This window comes from Pleurodeles waltl, chromosome 1_2 (assembly GCF_031143425.1).
Source record: "Pleurodeles waltl isolate 20211129_DDA chromosome 1_2, aPleWal1.hap1.20221129, whole genome shotgun sequence".
In the NCBI taxonomy this organism is placed as follows: domain Eukaryota; kingdom Metazoa; phylum Chordata; class Amphibia; order Caudata; family Salamandridae; genus Pleurodeles; species Pleurodeles waltl.
The window spans coordinates 872,610,105-872,629,116 of NC_090437.1; the positions used below are offsets into that span (position 1 = coordinate 872,610,105).

A 19,012-nucleotide genomic window follows, 5' to 3' on the forward strand; every position below is an offset into this window, starting at 1 on the left:
GCAACTACCACACATTGAATACTCTTTACAATGCACACTCAAATTAAAGTGTTAACATGGAACGTCAACTGGCTCCTAGACAGAATTAAAAGGGGGGCTGTATTGATGTACATGAAGAGATCAGCCCCAGAGATCCTTTTACCCCAGGAGCACCAAATGCTCCTTCCTTGGGAGATATAGTTACACTCGGGTGTTCCATTCCAGCTTCACCAGGGGTTCCAGGGAGTTAGAGATTTTCATACACAAGTCCTTCCTGCTGTTATCACTTCTTCCTACCTTGACCGCCGCAGCCGGCAGAGAGAATCCTGGAGGGGGCCCCTTGGGCTTTGGGTAGCATATATGTGACACACACTCACGGATTGGTAGCACATTACAGGTGTTGACTGAAGGGCTGATCAGGACCCAGGCAGGTATGCTGATTCTTAGAGGTGACCGCAATTCAGAATGCAACATATTCTTGGCCACAACTGCGATGGCCCAGACGTAAAAAAGGAGACAGTATGCAAATGGCTGACCTCATTATGTTTAGAGGATGTGTGTGGAGTAGGTGGCACCCCCCCCTCAAAGGGGCTTCACACACTACTCAGCCTTCCAAAACTGCTTCTCCAGACCTAATTATTTCTTCATGCCCTCATGCTCCCTGGTAGGGATCACAGGCATTTGTATTCTTCAGAGAATCCTCTCAGATCATGCACTGGTGGAGATTTCTCTGAGCTATTTCACCTTGGGGGGGTGGGGGGGTGTCCAGTGTGTGGCACCTAAACTCTTAGAGGCTCAATGAGGAATCCCTCTGCACCTCTTTCAAGAAGAGGTGTCAAAGCATTTGAGGTCTAGAATCAGCTTCTCCAGTGCAGTAATAACTGTTTCCCTGTATCTCTTCCTTCCACGCACTGTGGCAAAAGCCCTTCCTTATATCACCACCTTGAAGGCCTCCAACAGGGTCACTGAGGAGGCCATGGAAGGCTGATTAAGTTTAATGTCGTCCTCTGTTGCATCTACCACACGATCCAATGATCGGGCCAGGAGGAAGGGATCAGGAGACAACTAGAGGCATACATTTCTGCATACAGCCAGCATTGTCGGTCCCTCTCTCAGTGTTGAATAAACTGCTCTATTGCGTATCTCAGAAAGAACCCAGATCAAATTTGATCCCCTCAGTACTTTCTTCGGATGGTCAATTGCCTTTTAAATCATCAGAAATTGCTGCAGTATTCACAGAATACTACTGGAACCTCTACCGCTGTAAGCTGCCCTCTGTAATTTGAATCCTTCTGCTCCAGTACAGTACCTCTGCGCTCACTCTCATGATCTGACTGAGAAGAACTAGAGGAGCCCCTTGAGGAGATCTGCTCTGCTATAACCACCTCCCCATCCTGCAAGATTCTGGGGTCTTACGGCTTTCACTCTGAATTCTTTGAGAGGTTCTCCTCTCTACTTGTACCACAGCTTCTACACTTTTTTGAGGAAATAGGGCACACTTGCCTTGATTTCAACAGTGCTTAAACCTAAAAAGTCTCCTGAGCCATTGCTGTGCACAGACCTATTTGTCTATTTAATTTGGAGAGAAAGCTTCTGGCACAATTACCGGCTACTAGATTGGCTAAATTAATTAAAAATTGGTTTACAAGTACCAAAATGGTTTCGTTTCTAGAAGGAGCTCGCCACACTGCTTGTGCAGACTGCAAGTGCCACTTACTATGGTTGGGCCCGGCAATCTTATTATTAATAGACTACGAAAAGGCTTTTGACACTGTCTACTGGCCCTTCTTGTTCCGCATAGTAAGCCAAATGAACGTCAGCTAAAGATTCTTATAATTGTTGAGGGCCCAATATGACTCCCCAAGAGCATGAGTGGGGATTAATGGGGTTTTCTAGCCCTCCTTCTCTATCGAACGGAGTGCATGATAGGGCTGTCCCCTCTCTCTATTCCTCTTTGCCTTAGTAATAGAACCTTTGGCCAAATAGATCAGTAGAGATGTACAGATATTTGCATTTGAGTGGAGCAACAGCTACGAGATTGGGTGGCATTATATGCTGATCACATGCTCCTCTACCTCCAACACCCCCATGTGTCCCTACAACGTCTGACACATATGCTGGAGATCCACGATGAGTCCTCTGGGTTTGCGGTCAACGAGGGGAACATAGTTTACAAACAGATGATCAGTATCCTCCTTCCTGGCCATTAAGGCAATGTCACCTGACTACACATAAACTATTTCTCTATCTGGACATATATATCACGTGGGTCCAACAAGCAACTTGGGACATGATCCTCACACCAATGTTAAGACACAAGCATGCAGATCTGACCTACGGCAGTTGCTCCTGCTTAACCTTACGGGTTGGGTTACACTTTAGTAGATACTGGTCCTCCTCTGCTTCCTTTATTTAATGTGTCGTAAGTGGTCTTCAGTCTAGCATTTAGTGATGGAAGTGTTGACTGATGGTCAGTTGCCAGGAGTACATTCCCAAACTCGCTTCTAGAAGCAAAGAGGGTTTGGGTGGCTATTTTCAAGTGCCTAATGGATAGGAGAGGTTTAATTTGCATGATGTTGGGACAAAAAAGTCTCCTGCATGGTGATGGACGTACACCTCACCCTGAGTGCCTCAGCTGCATCAGTATCTGGATCCCTGGTACTGATTTCCCATCACGAGAAAAGACAGACCAGGACTGTGCATCATGAACTAGGTCTGTCTCACGCTAACGTGGTCTGCTTTGAACTAGGGGCGGGCGCACTAAGAGCAACCCTTGTGAAGATAAAGGATTACTGCCATTAACTAGATTTAAGTGACAAGAGTGCATGCATTGGTGGCAGCATACCCGTTTTAAGTTCAATAGAATCAGTAATGTGGACAGGCCTTTTACCCGTGTCACTGTAGTAGGGTCTACAGTCCCACTTGTGTAACGTTCTGTGACTGTGTAATTTACACACACTTGGCCGGCATGGAGTGTGTGTAGCAACAGAGCAGCATGTGATACTTGTGTGTGCATGCAGGATTTCATATGTGTGCCTGTGGATGGTTCATAACATGGAGTGCTGTGGTTTCCATCTTGGATGCGCATGGTATGGAGAGATGAGGACTGCATCTCCCAGATGATTGTGAGGGAGATGGTCAGACTGATAAGGTTTTATACTGCCAGGGAATCTTGATAGAGAGGAACACATAGTCCTTTGAACATTTATGAGATATATTTGAGTGGAGGCTGACAGCTAGGTGTGATCCTGGGTTACTCTCTTGGCCTGTGTAGTGTGTTACTCCAAATTGGAGCCATTCTTACTGAGGCAGACTGCCCCTTTGACAAAGGGTAGTACAGAGGATAGATCTCTTCGAAGGAGATGACACCCCAACACAAATTCTAAAGGCCAAACACTACATCACATATGTGTCTGGATATGGACTATGAAGGAGGGAGCAGATACCCCATGCTTTGTTCAACAGCACTGTCTTATCAGGAGAGGGATAATCACCAAGACTTCTTGCTCTTGTAATCAGCATTGGGACCAAGATCTACCAGTATCCTATCTGGACAAAGGGCCATCATCCAGTCACCAAGAACACTTGTCCTGTGTCTGTAACATTAGCCTTCTCTCTGCCTACCCATACCAGCGTGCGGGTAGGAGAAGAAAGTCTGGAGGCAGCGAGGCCCAGTGGGGATTTTGGTAAGTAATCCCAGTGAGCAGAGTGTGAGGCATCCAGTCCAGTCAGGACTGATATTGCGAGAGAGCGGTCTGCTCTCTTATGGAAGTTGGCAACCCCTGTCGGGAATAAATGAAGTTGTCGGCTGTCGACCAGTGTTTTGTATCTCTTTAGGACCACCACCCATGTTTGTGACTCCTGTGTTCCAGTAGGGGGCTACTAAGACTGCTGGGGGTCATTGCCCATTGCTAACGAGAATATGGAGGGCATTGCCTGTGCACATCAGACTGTGGGCCGTTGCCCATATCTGTGAGTCCCTTCCACCCCCCATTTGCATGACAGGGCCACTGAGACTGTTGGGATCATCACCTGGAGTATCTTACCTGATTAGGACTGTGGTACATATCTGTGATGCCCGTATGCCAGGAGGGAGCCAGTAGCACAGTTAAGGCTCTGTCTGAGGAGTCCCTGTGACTAGCAGGGGATTGTGGAACATGCCGAGAAGCAGCCTGCAGTGGCACTGCTTCACTGATTTACTAGCAGGAACGACCAAGAAGAAGGAGCTGCTGCATCCAGAAGACATAATTGTCTGTGGCAGCCTCAGTGCGCCAACTGCAGGAATGGCACAGTGCTAGCTGCTTATTGTGGAGCATGGTAGAAAGAAGCACCCCGGCTCCTAGACTCTTGTGAAGGCCGCAATTGGGGTATGCTGGAAGCAATTCCCCAGGCCTGTTTGAGACTTGTTCCAGCTTGATGGTTTATCACTCAGAGAGCTCAAAACTTTAAAGGCCAAAAGGTAGACTTTGATGACCCAGTAAGTAGGGGAGTAAGTAAGGTCATTCAATAGTAAAATGAACAGGATGAAGGGTAAACCCTGCTGACCAAGACCGTGGTAAGTCTCGTTCCTGGTCTGTGTCGACCACATCTATGCAGGAAATGGAGTCCGACTATGTCGGACTCCATTTCCTGCATAGATGTGGTCTATGCACGGTCTTGGTCAGCAGGGTTTACCACCACCCTGTTCATTTTACTATTGAATGACCTTACTTACTTCCCTACATACTGTGTTGTTTCATAGCCTTGAAAAAGTCACCTGTTGTGATGAAACACGTGTTGGCTGTGTATATGGAACTATGCTCAACTGGCTGTATTTATGGATCAATGCTCAACCAATCTCTTTTGATGCCCTTGGCTACTAATCAAAGGAATCCACTACAACCAACTCAGCTGGAAGACATCTCTATTATGAACATTGTTTTCAGTGCTGCGGCTTCTGTGCTAAATTTCATGTTTAGTGTTTCTTTGAAGCCCTACCGTATGCTCTTGGGTAGTGGAGCATCTTACCGCATAGCACCCTAACCAACCCCATGTTTGCATGATTTTCAACATGAACTACTATTGACTATACTTGATCAACGTGTGGGAAGTGCACCCCTTTCTACCACCACTACCCACACCTTTCTTGTAGACTTTGATGCACATTGCTAGTGCGGGTAGCAACTAGGATCACCTCCTAAAATCTGCCAGGGATGCTGAGTATAGCATGAACGAGGATGGAAAGGATGAAAGTTCCCACGAGCTGGGTATGTTGAGTTATGAGCCATTGCATACCTTTGACCTACCTCCCTTGAACAGCCTTTGACTGCTCAGCCAATGATGCCACTGGGAGTGAAGTGCTGAAGGGGTTGTACTTGGCCCACGTACTCACGATCCATAGTAGGTTGTGCCCGAGAACATCAGCAGTAGAAAGCCACAACCTTCACAGTTGGGCCTAGTAGAACCTGCTTGCCCCTAGCCCTCTGAAAGGGGGTTTGGTACATGCCTAGCCATCCTTTTGATGCAAGGCACAAGCGTTAGACTCACATGTAAGGTGTAACAGATATTTTATGGAGGGCGATGGTGAAGTATGGAAACCTTCAGGTTTCAGTAAGCCCAGTATTAAGAGGTTCAATTTTCACTTCTGTGAATCCGTCTGGAGCAGGAAAGTTTTTTTTAGGGTTTAGCATAAGGAAGTTTTCCCACATTCATTTATGAATAGGCCGATGTGTAGCGTGGGAATGTCTTAAATCATAAATGTTTTAAGCATAATTGCAAGGAGACACTGAAGGATCCGGCTTGGGCGCTCAAGATAAGAGTTGAGAAGGATAGGTGCTAGGAATGAGCACTGGGGTATGGCCACAACGTATTGCGGTTGAACTTAAGAGGCTCGGGGGCTCAAGATGAAATTTAAGAAAAATAGATGCTAGAAATGACCCCTGGGGTACGGCCACAAAGTACTGCATGTGAATTTAAGATGTAATTACCCATCATCGCCACTTAGCAACTGTTGGTGAACGAGGAGGAGCACCAGGCCAGACCTCGCCTCTAAACCCATGTGGTGCTTTGAGGTATGAATTCACCTGTAATGATCAGCTATATTGAAAAGCTGATGATAAGTCTTGAAGAAAAAGAAGAGTTGGGAGGGTCTGATATAGCACCATTTATTTTCTCCCTTTCTGATGAATCTTTTTCTGGTACAGATTGATTCAGAGAACCACTGCTAAGGATCTTAGCCGTATTTCTTTCTGCTGAAGCTAGGCCAATTTGTGGATTACAAATAGGTTGAGGATGTTATCATTTGTAACTGCGATTCATGTCAGCTGATTTATTTGATGTACTTTGGGAGTAAGAGTGTCTAGTAGCATAGTGGAAGAAAGACAGATAAATAATGGTAGAAAAAACCAAAAGAATGTCGTGTTTCCTGTTAAACACAGGCACATCAGTGTCATAGCTGAGACATTTAAAATCTAACAAGGAGCAAGAGAAGGATGACACACTTCTTGATAATGTCCTTTTTGTGTTGAATGACCGGCCATAATGTACATGTTTAGACCTTGGAGGCCCATTGTTTAGCATTGTTTTTAAACAAAATTGCTGTTACTCCAGGGTATGGCTGTTTATCTCCAGATTGAGTATGTGGTCTCTGTGTATAGTTATGCATACTGGTGTGTCTGCGTGTATGTGCCAGTGTCTGTGTTTTATGTATATGTAATGAGATGTACACTTGCCTCTGTGTGCACGAGCATGTACCATTGTCCATCCTGGTCTTCTGTCACTTTTTGCTGGTTTGCAGTCTAAAATAAGCCTCCTTCACAGTGCGTTATATATTGTTTTGCCCCCTGTTCTCATTTGTTTTTACGCTTCTGAGTGTTTGATGCTTGCTTTCTTGGTTTTGCCGATATTCTATTTTCATTTCACGAAATGTGTTACATTTCAATTTATCTATTTGCTACTTTGATTCATTTTTTTATTTTCCTATTTTATTGTTCTTGCAGCTTTCTTTATTTACTGTCTGTGGGTCCTCTTTTCACTTACCCTATTTGTTTTGCCTCTGCTTTCTGTCCATTTTAGGGCCTGAATCTCATCGTACCTCTGGAGTAGCGCGAATCCCAAATCTTGCAAGAACCTGTCACCAATCCATATATTAGAAGCAGGTACTCATTGGCAGTTAACTGGGGGAATGGAAGTATTAAGGGGACTTGGAGGGATTAAAACAAGAAAAATAAACAAGAAATGTACTAAGGTTCACCATTCTATCAAGGACATTAAGATTAACAAACTTTTAAAACACAAACTGTTCCATAACTATATGGAAGGCAAGATTACCTCACAAGTTACTTAGCATTATTATACTTTGATCTGCTCAAGAATGCTTTTGCACTTTTGTCTGCCTAGCTTCATCCTAATTTGTATCAGTGATTTATGAATATATTGTCTTTGCTGTGCCTCGTTAATTGAGTGGTTTTCTGTGGTTCTCTTTTAAACAGTATTCACAATCATCATAGGTTACACCTTAGACTGGACTGTACTTCAGATTTTTTACCTTTCCAATGAGCTATTCTCACCTAGATTATGTTTACCTATGCATGTGCAGTTGTAAAAATCTGGAAAGTTGTGCCCTGTGGGTATCAGGTGGAATGTCATGGTTGTTCCTATAATATACGATTCAGAGTTACAGTTCTGCTTGCAATTCCAATCACCTGCTGGTGTTCTGTGAGTGGATACAGCCTGTTCTCCAACATTTACCTAATGTCACATTCAAAGGCCTTCTGGAGTAAGACATGGTAAATGTGGAGGTGGGACAAATTAAATCTTTCCCATCTCTTCATCGCCCAATTCTTGTTAGAAGACATTAAGCTGGGAATACCTGATGGGGAGGCTCCGGTGCTCACTCTACCCTGAACACCAGTACTTACATGAAAGCGCAGCCAGAACAATGATAGCACATCAGTTTTTTAATGCAAAGTGCGGAAAGATGGGGTGGGTTGCTCATGGTGTCAGGCTGAAAAACACTTTCATTTACAATTTATCCACCACTTTCAAATTATTAAATGTACTGGACCTCATTACACACTCTTTTCAGCTGGCTAACAGACAACACTAACTATAACTTGAAAGTTATAACTAACTTTAGGATTTTTAAAGCTGGTGTAGTTTAAATTTGGGTTTACACAAGGAAGTTAAGTTTTCCTAACTATAACTAAGCTTTAACCTTTGTTTTTTTCATTAAATATGAATATATATATTTATATATAATGAAAAAAAGCAAATGATACAGGGACGTTATAGTTAGGTTCTGCATTTACTTGTACAAAACCATAGAAGTTCAGCAGTTATAGTTAGAGTTCTTTCAAGTAACTATAACTTACACCCTAGGGTAACTATACCTTGCACCCCTGCCATGCACAGCTTTTTCTTCAAAAACGTGACCGCTAATGTTTCATTTATACTTTTAAGCAGGTTACAGAAGTTCTCATGACTGCTGTAATATCTGGGGTAATTAGCGAGCCTACACTCGCTATTTGGTGCATCATTCCATCTTCTGGAAGTGCTTCCATTGAAATGCTCGAGGAGCTATTTTTCTTCTAAAAGTACTCTTTCATCACACCGTTTAGCACATTCAGTTCATCTGGTGTATGCATTTTACAACTAAATCAGTCCTTTTTGCTACCATTTTTTCTCCAATATTTGCTAAGCAGCTCCGGTTGTCTGTAGTGTGATAAACATCATTTATGCTCACTACACATGTAAACAGCATTTGTAAACGCCTGTGTTTACATACATTGACACATGAAAGCCAGGCCTTTTGACGTTGACAGTGCTTCTTAGGAAAGCCTCGACTTACCGAAATGAGTTTAAAAAGCGAGACACTGATGGAAACTGAAGCCAGCGGGACATTATACGGGCCCCTTGCTGTCCTTGACTTTCCCTCCATCGGCTTGCATCCAAAGCGTGTTGTTTTTGTGCTGTGAATAAAGGTCAGAGCCCTCTTTGGGAGCAGCCTTGGAATGTCCAGCAGCGACACAGTTGCTTGTGAGGCTGCAGCAGGCAGCTGTCGTATGCTAATGCCCTCTGGATCCCAGGGCAGCTTGTTTAACATGTGTTCAGCCTCCTCGCTCTTCTCGGATGCCGATTTTTGTGACGGACCCCCCTCTTTAATGAAAGCCCGACTCCTGCTTGGAATATTGTGCTAGAAATGGACGGGGCGAAAACTGCATGCGTTGTCACGTTCAGTCTTCAACCATTTCTTTTTAGTGCTCCTTAAGGGCACAGTCCTTTCAATTCAGATGCTTAGTTTTCTGTACCAAGGTGGAAGCAGCGAATGCACCCACGGAGCAACTGAATACCAACATACAAGTGGCTTCTTAAAGTTAGCCCTGCGTAGCTCCTGTCAATAGCTTAACTGTTGGTTAAATCCGGAACGGCCGCTTAACCTGCCCTTAAAGGTACAGCAGAGAAAGGAACCACCAACAGTAGCAATTGCAGAAGTTGATTCTCAAATGCTTTGTGGTTTTGAGTGTTTTTGACCCTGCTATTGTCCAGTGATATCTTCAAACTGCCCAGGCAGTCCCGTCACGCTACAACACGTCTCCAGACTGATGTCTAGACTTGTTATCCATGTGGGATTACATGGTCTGAAGACAGAAAACTGGAACACACAGTGCTAATGCGGCGAAATGCTCATATATTTTGTTACTAGTAAAGTGAAGTTGTTCCATCAAATCTTTTCGCTTCAGATTCTTTTTTTGACAATTGTGTTTATGTATTTCCATCAAAGATGTGAGAGTAGCATGATACCTGCTAAAAACAAGTTTAGAACAGTAGTGTGAAAGAAAGTGACCCACATGGCAGAGAAATCGCTGGTGCAGACCCAAGGATGGAACATTAGTTCGGACAGTACCCCAGATTAGAATACGTTGAGGTAGAGTTGCTGGGAGGCAGTGGACTTTTACTTGGGCATCCTAACAAATGGTCACATAGGTTCAGGAGGAGGTGGGTGGGAAGGCATGGCTTACCTAGCCAAGATAGCGGATGCTTAATTCATGGGCTTCGCATCAGCCTACATGAATCCTGACCCCAACGTATGTCCTTCGAGGGCTATCGCCAGCAACAAGACCCTGACAGGGAAGTGCCACTCTTGAGCTGCAAACGAAGGGTGGCTCAGCCTTATTGGTGTCTGGGCGGCAGAGATAAGTGAGGAGCCTGACGAAATGGCTGAGAGCGTCCTGCTGATACGTGCGGGCCTGGTGCCCACAACTGGGATAGAGGTCCAGTGGAGTGACACTGGGAACCTCACGCTAATGAGAAGGTGAGCATCTGGGGGGGGTTGTTCTGTGTGTTTTTTGGGCCAGCAGCTCCGCGTGACCCTAGAGAAGACCTCAACTGGGCCTGGTCTCTGTAGCTGGTTGGGGGCCTGCTAGAGATACTGGAGAAGACCGAGGCTGAGCAGATGAGCATGAAGAGGCCCCTAGAGCTCCCGGTGTGAAATTTAAATTGGACGAGATAGGACACGGCTTCCCATCGGTGGTGAGGCCCCTCCCTTGGCTGTGAGATGGAAAACAGAGTGAAGGCAGTACATGGACCAAGTGGCAGTAACACTGGGGTCCCCTGAAGTTGAGAGAAGGCCTTCTTTCCTGGCAGAGGCGCTCACAAAGAAGTGTGTAGTGGCCGCCATCTTCCCCTTTTTAGGGGTGCAGCTGGGTCCCCAGGTAAACAGCGAGGGGCATACCCCTGAAAGACTGTGGATTGACTGCAACACCTGACGAATGATACGGTGAGGGCTCAGAGTCAGACCATGTGTGGGCTGCAATCAGACACCTGAGGATGCTTAAGGCCAAGGTGCATCTTGTGGAAGACGTGAGTTGAACCACGGTTGACTGCACAAAAGCATGGGCAGACTACTAAATGAGTGGCCCCTGGGAGGTGGTGAACGTGGTGGCCTTCAGGGGGCTGCCCCCTATACAGGGGGATTTCTGGTGGGGACTTCCTACCTGTGCCTGGGAGTAACAATGGGCAAACCAAAGACCAAAGCCCAGAGGTCGCAACTAAATGTGCAGGACTCTCGGCACGGCCCCAGGATGCTGAGATGGCCTTGGACTCCCCCAGCTCAGCCACTGCAGCTAACTCAATACAGAATCCTCACAGCCATAGAGGACTAAATGATCACCCACCTGCAGGAGATTGGTGCAGTGTCAGCAGAGGTTGGCCTGTTGTATGCCAACCCTTACAAATTGACGGACAAAGTTAATGAAACTGAGGAAGACCTCACTGAGCTGGGGACAACGCAATGGGCACTGAAAGTACAACTATCTGAATTAAGTGAGTGAGTGCATAGCCCTGAACACCATGCAGAAGATGTGGAGAACGCAACTGGCGCAACAGTGGTGCATAGTTGGCCTTCCCAAGTGCATGGATGGGGCCGATATGGAAAAGTGCATGTGCATGGAGGTCGCCCCGACCCAGCTCTCCTCCTTCTTTTGCACTTGAACAGTGCACTGTGTCCCGGCACAGCCACTTGCCCCAGGGGATCCACCCAGGCTTGTGGAGGCAAAGTTATTGAACTACAAAGATAGAGTTGCCCTGTTACAACACAGAAGAGATGGAGGCCCTTCCGGACAGGGCAGTGGCTCGGTGCCCCTGTTGCCTGACTTCACCACAGCTATCCAATCCAAATGAGCCACCTTCTTTGAGGGTAAAAGGGGTGCTGAGCAAGGAAGGACTCCGCTACACACTCCTCTTTCCTGCGAAGATCATGTTGGAGGGCCACATAACTTTTGTTTGTACCCTGACAACACCTGGAGATGGCTAGAAACGTATCACATGGAGGGTGGGTGATCAGAGATGCAAACCACTGAGACTGAGCAGTGGCGCCGGCCCTGCCGCCACTCCCTGGAGGGGCAGGCAATCTCAGTGTCAGATTCTGAGGAAACTATCTAAGAAGAAAGCGGTCAGGAACAGGGTGGCAGCTCTGCTGGCTATGGAGAAGATCACCGTAGCCAAGCCTTCCGACTCCAAGGGCAGCACTGCTTCTGGACATTACTCTGGGGATACAGATCCCGACAGTCAGGGTCTGGAAGGTGACCACCTCCCAAAGATAAATCCCCAGAATACTGTTTAACTTCTAAGGAGTACTTGCTCCAATTGGGAGCCCCTGATCAAGAGGCACAGTTGGGCGATGCACAGGAGCTAATGGTGGTTGCGGACCTTTGCTCCTTTCTTTCCTTCGAAGCTCCTTACGCAGGACAGGGGTGCTTGGTTATGCTGCATGCCTAGGGGTCTACTGCCATGAACATAGCCGGAACCTGCCTCCTGTCTACGAGGGGCCACCCCTCAGTATACAAGATCCTTGTTTTACTCGGGAGCAGCAATGGACTCACTGGGGCCAAGGTGACACAGGGACTGCAAGACTGCTCTCGTTCTGAGTCTACCCCACGCCGCTTTTCACCAGGTGTCTCAATAGAGGAGCAACCTGCTAATGCACTTTTGAATGTTAATGTTTGGGAGGCCAACCTTCGCTGGACTGTCCTGGGGTGTTGGTATATTTGTTGTTTGGTTTGCTGTCTCGGTGCTGCAGGTAGCGGAGAGCAAGGGGCATGGGGTTGGTGTGGGGGCAGGGATGGCAGCCCCAGATATCACACATACTATTACCTCTCATATCTGGCGCTCAACATAACGTCAAGCTAATGATGTGGAACATTCGTGGTCTGAGGATCACAAAATCCACATATATCTTAAATGGCGGGGAGTGCACATCACTATGCTCCAAGAGGTGCACCGTATGATGATGGAGGTAAAACATTTGCAGTGCTGCTGGCAAGAGCAGGTCCATGCCACGACCTACTCAGCCTATGCCCAGGGATTCTCTGGTCTGGGGGAAGCCAGGTGTTTCCTTTGAGGCCATAACAGTCAAGATAGATAAGGAGGGATGTTATGTCCTAGTGCAGGGATGGTTGAGGGGTAGGCAAGTGGTGTTGGGCAGCATATACATGCCCAACCAGGAGCACGTCCCTTTCTTGAGATTACTCTTGGCGCAACTGGGCCACATGGCTAAAGGGGCCCTGCTTCTTGTGGAGGACTATACTTACATGGTGGACACCACCCTAAACTGCTCTACCCCTCCAATGTCGGGGGCACCTGCCCACAGGATGTCCAAAGTCATGAGGGACTGGATGTCACACTGGGAGCCAAAAATATGTCTGGCGAATGCAGCACGGGTCACATAGGGACTATTCATTTTACTTTAGCATGTACAAGGTACACACAAGCTTGACCGATATGTCTGCTCCAGGGCATTGTGCCATAATGTGACCCACAAAGAATATCTCAGTCGCACCATTTTAGACCAAGGTCCCCTCTTACTGATGTTCCAACCAGTAGATGAGCACCTAACAGTTCTAACCTGCCAGTTGCATTTGACTGCTATTGAGAACCCCCCATACCTGTGACATGCTATGAGACGTGATAGTGCTATACTTTGCTATGAACCAGAGGACCACCTCGAGCGGCCTAATTGAATGCGAGTCCTTCAAAGTGGAGGTCTGGTGAATAGTCTGACCCAAACACTGAGGGGGCATTGCAAGCTTAATCAGGAATTAATGTGCCTAGATAGAATACTTCATAGACCGGATAATGAATGGGGCCCAGACTTAGGTGCCCTGCCCTGATTGTTGGAAACCAGGGGACAATAAAACAATGACCAGGGTGATGCCACAACTATACGGATTATGTTAATCTGGCGCAAAAGGAGGAGGGCAGACTGGGGTGACTGCTGGCATGGCTCATTAGGCCGAAGGGCAGAGGCAACACCTATTACCAGCCTGTTGTCTCCAGAGAGAACAGTGCTCAATTCCCCCACTGACATTAATTCGCCATTCTGAGACTGTGATGTCACATTATAGTGACCGGCAGATCCCGCCCTGCCTGGAGCTCATGGTATCTTCCTGAATTGGCTGGTACTCTAGCACTTCACCACTGGTGAGACCTGGGAGGCCGGATCACGACACGGGCTCCATAAAAGACAAGGTGACCAGTAGAACGCCAGGTCCAGACAGATTGCCTGCAGAGTTCTATGCAACCCATGCAGGAGTGCTGGCTCTACGGCTGAAGTCACTATATGCCGAGGCATTCACAGCAGGGCTTCTTCCAGCCTCATTTAAAGAAGCGATGGCCATCCTGCTGCCCAAATCCAAAGCCTGGGAGTGATGGCCTCTGCCTTTAGACCCCACTCCATGCTCAACACAGACTTTAAGATAATCAGCAAGATGGTGCACTAACTGATCAATACGAACCAAACTGGGTTTATGCCGCCATGTAACACCACCCTTAAGCTACGTCGGTTGTACAGCCTTATCTACAGTCAGGACTTCGGGGGTCAATCCACAGGCTGTCAGTAGACCTGGAGAAGGCTGTTGACACCCTAACGTGGGACTATCCTCAAGGAGGTAATGCTCTGTATGGACTAGGAAAGCATTGGGCCAAATATGTGCTGTTATTGAATGCAAGGTCCACTTCCAGAGAAAAGATGGGTCGTACAATCTTGAACCTATATGGCATCCACCGGGGCACAAGACAGGGGTGTAATTTGTTTCTACTTCTATTTGCCGTTACCATTAAGCTACTGGCAAAGAAAATCCAGACTATGGGGAAGGGCAGAGGCATCACGGTGGAAGGGAGTGAGCATATCATCTCCCTCTAAGCAGATGACCTACTGATCAACTTGGCAAATAGGGATTCAGATTAGCCTACAGGTTGCAGCTCCTGGAGGAGTTCGGGACTCAGGGCAAACTTGACGAACATGTGCGGTTCCAGTGGTCCTTGATGCCCTGTGGCCCATGGGGCTACTATTGGATGTACTATGGGTGACCCACACTTTTAGGGGCTTAGGTATTAAGATCACTCACAAAGTCGAGGACTTGTGGGAGGGGAACCTGGGAGTCACACTGTAATCTCTTAAGTCCTGCATCCCCTTCTGGAGATCGCTTTGGCTCCCCCTCATGGCACACATAGCGGTCTCCATGATGGTGATGCCCCTGGGGCTCCCATGCTATTTCATGAAACTACCGGTGAAGATACTGGCCCCGTGGTTCAGGCAGTTAGATTTCCTGCTCTGGGAGTTAGTCTGGGATGGTAGCAGTCACATGGTCTTGCTTCAGACTCTCGTCTGCCCACAGCAGGAGGGTGGGTTGGCTATACCGAACTTTGAGCTGTATTTTGAGGCAGCACAGCTCCAATGGGCTGCCAGGTGGCTGGACGGGGCCAACCAGATGGAACTTGGCTAGACAAGATCGGAGCCAAACTAGGGGGCATTGCTGAGCTGGGCTGCTCATGACAGCACTGAGGATCCTGCAGCTAGACCTCCTTTTTGCAGCTGTGCTGCACGGGTGACAGAGCTGTGTCAGCCAGTCGCATGGTAGTGTTCTTTATGTACCTGAACTGCCTTTGGTGGGCATGCCACAGTTCACTGCAGGGCAACTTGCCGCAATGACCGAAGCAGGCATAGTGATGGTGAGTGATTGCTACCACAGGGGTACCCTAATACCTCTGGAGGACTTGACTGTGCAAACTGAACTGCCAACAGGCCAGCTCCTCACTTACGAGGCACCGTTGAGGACATTTCGGAAGCTTTGGGGCATGGGATCCAATGAACCCACAATCCATGTGGTACTCCAGTTACTACTCACTTTGAGGGCATGATAGCATCTGATTACCTGGTTCTACAAAGCTTTGAACACGATGGTTAGGAAACCCCTGGTTGCACTTACGGTGAAATGAGAAATGGTGTTGGGTTGAGATATCACTGACCCTGAACAGAATCCTGGCATTCCAGCAGAAGATGTCTTGAAACTCCCACCTAAAATACATCCAATTCAACCACACATACATGACCTATCTGACGCTACATAGAATCACAGCCATATATGGAAGTGAGCCTAGGAGGTGCCCCCAGTGCATGCACCTGGATGAAGAATTTAGTCATTTGACTCGAGCATGAGCTTTACTCCAAATGTATTAGGGGCAGGCCTGGTGTGGCTCACAGTAATTTTGAATCTCACTTTAGCGAACACTATTGAGGCGTGAATACTGGGAGTCTTCCCCTTCCCCAAACTTAAGGAGATCGGGAATACGTTTCTGGACTTGTCCCTGGCTAAGAGACACATAGCACTGGCTTGGAAGTCAATGAATGGCCTGGTGTAGATAACTGGGTTGAGGGATGGACCACATGGGCCCGAGAAGAAGAGAGCACTGCAAAGGGAAGAGTCCCACGGGCTGCACAGGAGATCGATAGCAGCACTCGCAGCGGAAGTGGTTGTCAAATGGGAGTGCTCCTCGAGTGAAGAGAGCCTGTCTGGTGGCTTCCGGGGTGCTGGCAAACTCAGCGAATCGGTCCCAGAATAGGACTGGGGAGAGTTACAGGGTGGCCCCAGGTTAAGGTGTTGATAAGCTCCACTCCTCGGAGAGGATCTGCACTGGACGATGGTGCCTGGGCCTACCCCCACCCCCGTGGCCAACAGACGGAAGGTCTAGGGACAGTTTCAGGGTCATCCACACCATTCCTCCCTTCGGTGCCTAACCCAGGACCCCACACACATTAATGCAGACACATTACAAAGGGACTCTAGCCCCTGAGACAGCAGTTAGCCAGGTCGGATTTGGTTTGGTGTTAAATACGGGACCTATCCTATGCACGCAGGATTGACCACTGACAGAACGCGGTCCTGAGACTTCATTAGAGGCCTCTGGCTTTTATGACAGCTGGGATATGCCACTGGGCAGTGGCTGTGGACACAGCTTCTACTGTCGGAGGTGCTACATACTCTTGGAGCCCCTCAGGTACCTGGGGCACAGAGGTGGGTGAGGGTTTAGAAACATACCCGGCTTCCTTGCCCTGCCTCTGGTTCCCTTGTTCACAGACGTTGTTCATCAGCTCCCACGACCGAGATTACACACACTCCTGTCCCGCTAGAAGCAGAAGGGCCTTTGAACACCCACTACATTTATGATGGTCGAACTGTGGTACATATGAGGGTACAAGACGATGTTGGTAATGGATGTTGTATTGAATTAAATCACTGTATAATGTGCACAGTATTATGTTATGTATGTTAAAATGCCAATAAAAAAACGCCTTTTAAAAATGGTCACATAGGTTCAAAATTCAGTAACAACCATTCCATTTGTTAGAGGCATATAATGAAACATGGAAAACAAAATAAAGAGTTAATCACAGATATAACTTTCTGCTGGTGTATTTGTGCTTCACTATAAGAGACTTTAAATAGACTGTAGTTGACTACTTAAACAAACGTGGAATATTTTTCACCTACACCCCCTCACACAGTTGGTGGGAAAAATACACAAGCCTGAACCCAAAGGCAAGCAAACTCCTTCTGGAGCCATCCTCCTTCCCATAGTAGTGAGACTGACATCAGGAAAAAAGAGAAGTCTGACATTGCCATGCTTTGTATTCCATCGCAATACTAAAGGGGTCATTCTGACCCTGGCGGTCCGAGACCGCCAGGGCTATAATGACTGAAAGCACCGCCAACAGGCTGGCGGTGCTTTCATCCCTATTCCGACCGCGGCGGTGATAATCCGCAAGCAGCGCTGCCCTGGGGATTATGACCCCCTTACCGCCAGCCTGTTTCTGGCGGTTTTCACCGCCAGGAAGAGGCTGGCTGTAAGGGGTGTCCTGGGGCCCCTGGGGGCCCCTGCACTGCCCATGCCACTGGCATGGGCAATGCAGGGGCCCCCTAACAGGGCCCCGGCCAGCTTTTCACTGTCTGCACGGCCGCAACACCATTCGGAGCCGGCTCCTGTGTTGCGGCCTCATTCCCGCTGGGCCGGCGGGAATGTTGGAATGGGGGCCGCATTGGCGGCCGCATGGCGGTTTCCGCCTGGCGGGCGGCGGTACCCGCCCACCAAGGTCGGAATGACCCCCTAAGTCTCTGTAATAACCACATGGAATGTTAGCAACACTGTTCCATATTTGCTTTCTTTTATCCCAGTTGCTCCTCGTGGACATCCTCATCGCCCACTTAACTATGGTGGTCTGAGAGCACCGGAGATTTCCAAAGCATCTGAACATACAACCTGAATCAAGTCATTGCAAAATGCCATTACCGCTGGTTTGGGCCAACCCAGCAGCTGGACATTATTTGCACTCCAATAATTTTACAGTGTTCACTCCCATCTGCAGTACAAACCAGGATAAGCAATGGTGCAGAGTCAGAAATTAGCATTTGAACCATTAATCACTTTCTGTGTCCACATTGATTTCCAGCTAATGAGTTATTTTCTCCAGCATCTGCATAGATGATTCGACACTGAAACCCTGTTCGGATATGTATGTCAGCAAGGCACCTACCGCCATCACTTTAAGTTCAGTGCAGTCTACCTTCATACAGAGCTTTTCGAGTAACTGCATCAGTGCCCGCTCCACTATGGAGAGATCCACTGCACCATGACTTGCAGTTCTTCCATATGTTGTCGTATTAATGTTGGAGACTAGTGTGAACATAGTACGATGGTTTTGCCTCTGTGGTGGGATTGCCTACTATCTTCTTTTAAAGCTGTAAAAGACCCCTCAGTGTTGTTGCCACCACTTGCCTAAATTAATGCCGATTTCACAAGTGCTGCCTGTACTGAACTGGGATAGATGGGTCGTGATTCCTTTTATAGGCTTGGAGCTTGATAAAAGCACCCTCACTCTTGGCTTAGGCACGATTATAGCACCCACCAGATCAGATGCTGGCATGGGGCCTGTAAGGAGTAAATCCACCTTCTTTTGATCAGATTGCAGCCTGGCTCTTGCTGTAATGAGGGCTATTCTGTTTGTCGAGAGATGTAAGACATTGTATTTGAATAGTCACATACGACTGTCCCCAAAGAAGTAAACCGGACCTCTGTCACTCGTCAGGAACAGCACCCGTTTAGCATCCAGAACAACACTGCAGGAACCTGGAAGTCAGCTATGGCACGGAGCTCAGAGAGAGACATTTCACCTCGAGCTCATGTGCCCATGTCTCTTTGTTGCTTCGGATTCCAACTGCCT

The 19,012-nt window shown here is 47.6% G+C and overlaps 1 protein-coding gene across 6 annotated transcripts in view; it reads left to right on the top strand.

Annotated features, from left to right (window-relative positions):
• Positions 1 to 19,012, top strand: part of TENM3 (teneurin transmembrane protein 3) — a 1,099,611-nt gene that overhangs the window by 144,968 nt on the left and 935,631 nt on the right. For 5 of the 6 annotated variants that reach the window (XM_069244742.1, XM_069199199.1, XM_069199207.1 and 2 more), the window contains exon 2: positions 7,033 to 7,115. The exons of the other annotated variant lie outside the window; for it this stretch is intronic. The gene's annotated coding sequence lies outside the window, so the exon portion shown is untranslated. The remainder of the gene's footprint in view (positions 1 to 7,032; positions 7,116 to 19,012) is intronic. 6 annotated transcript variants of the gene reach the window in all.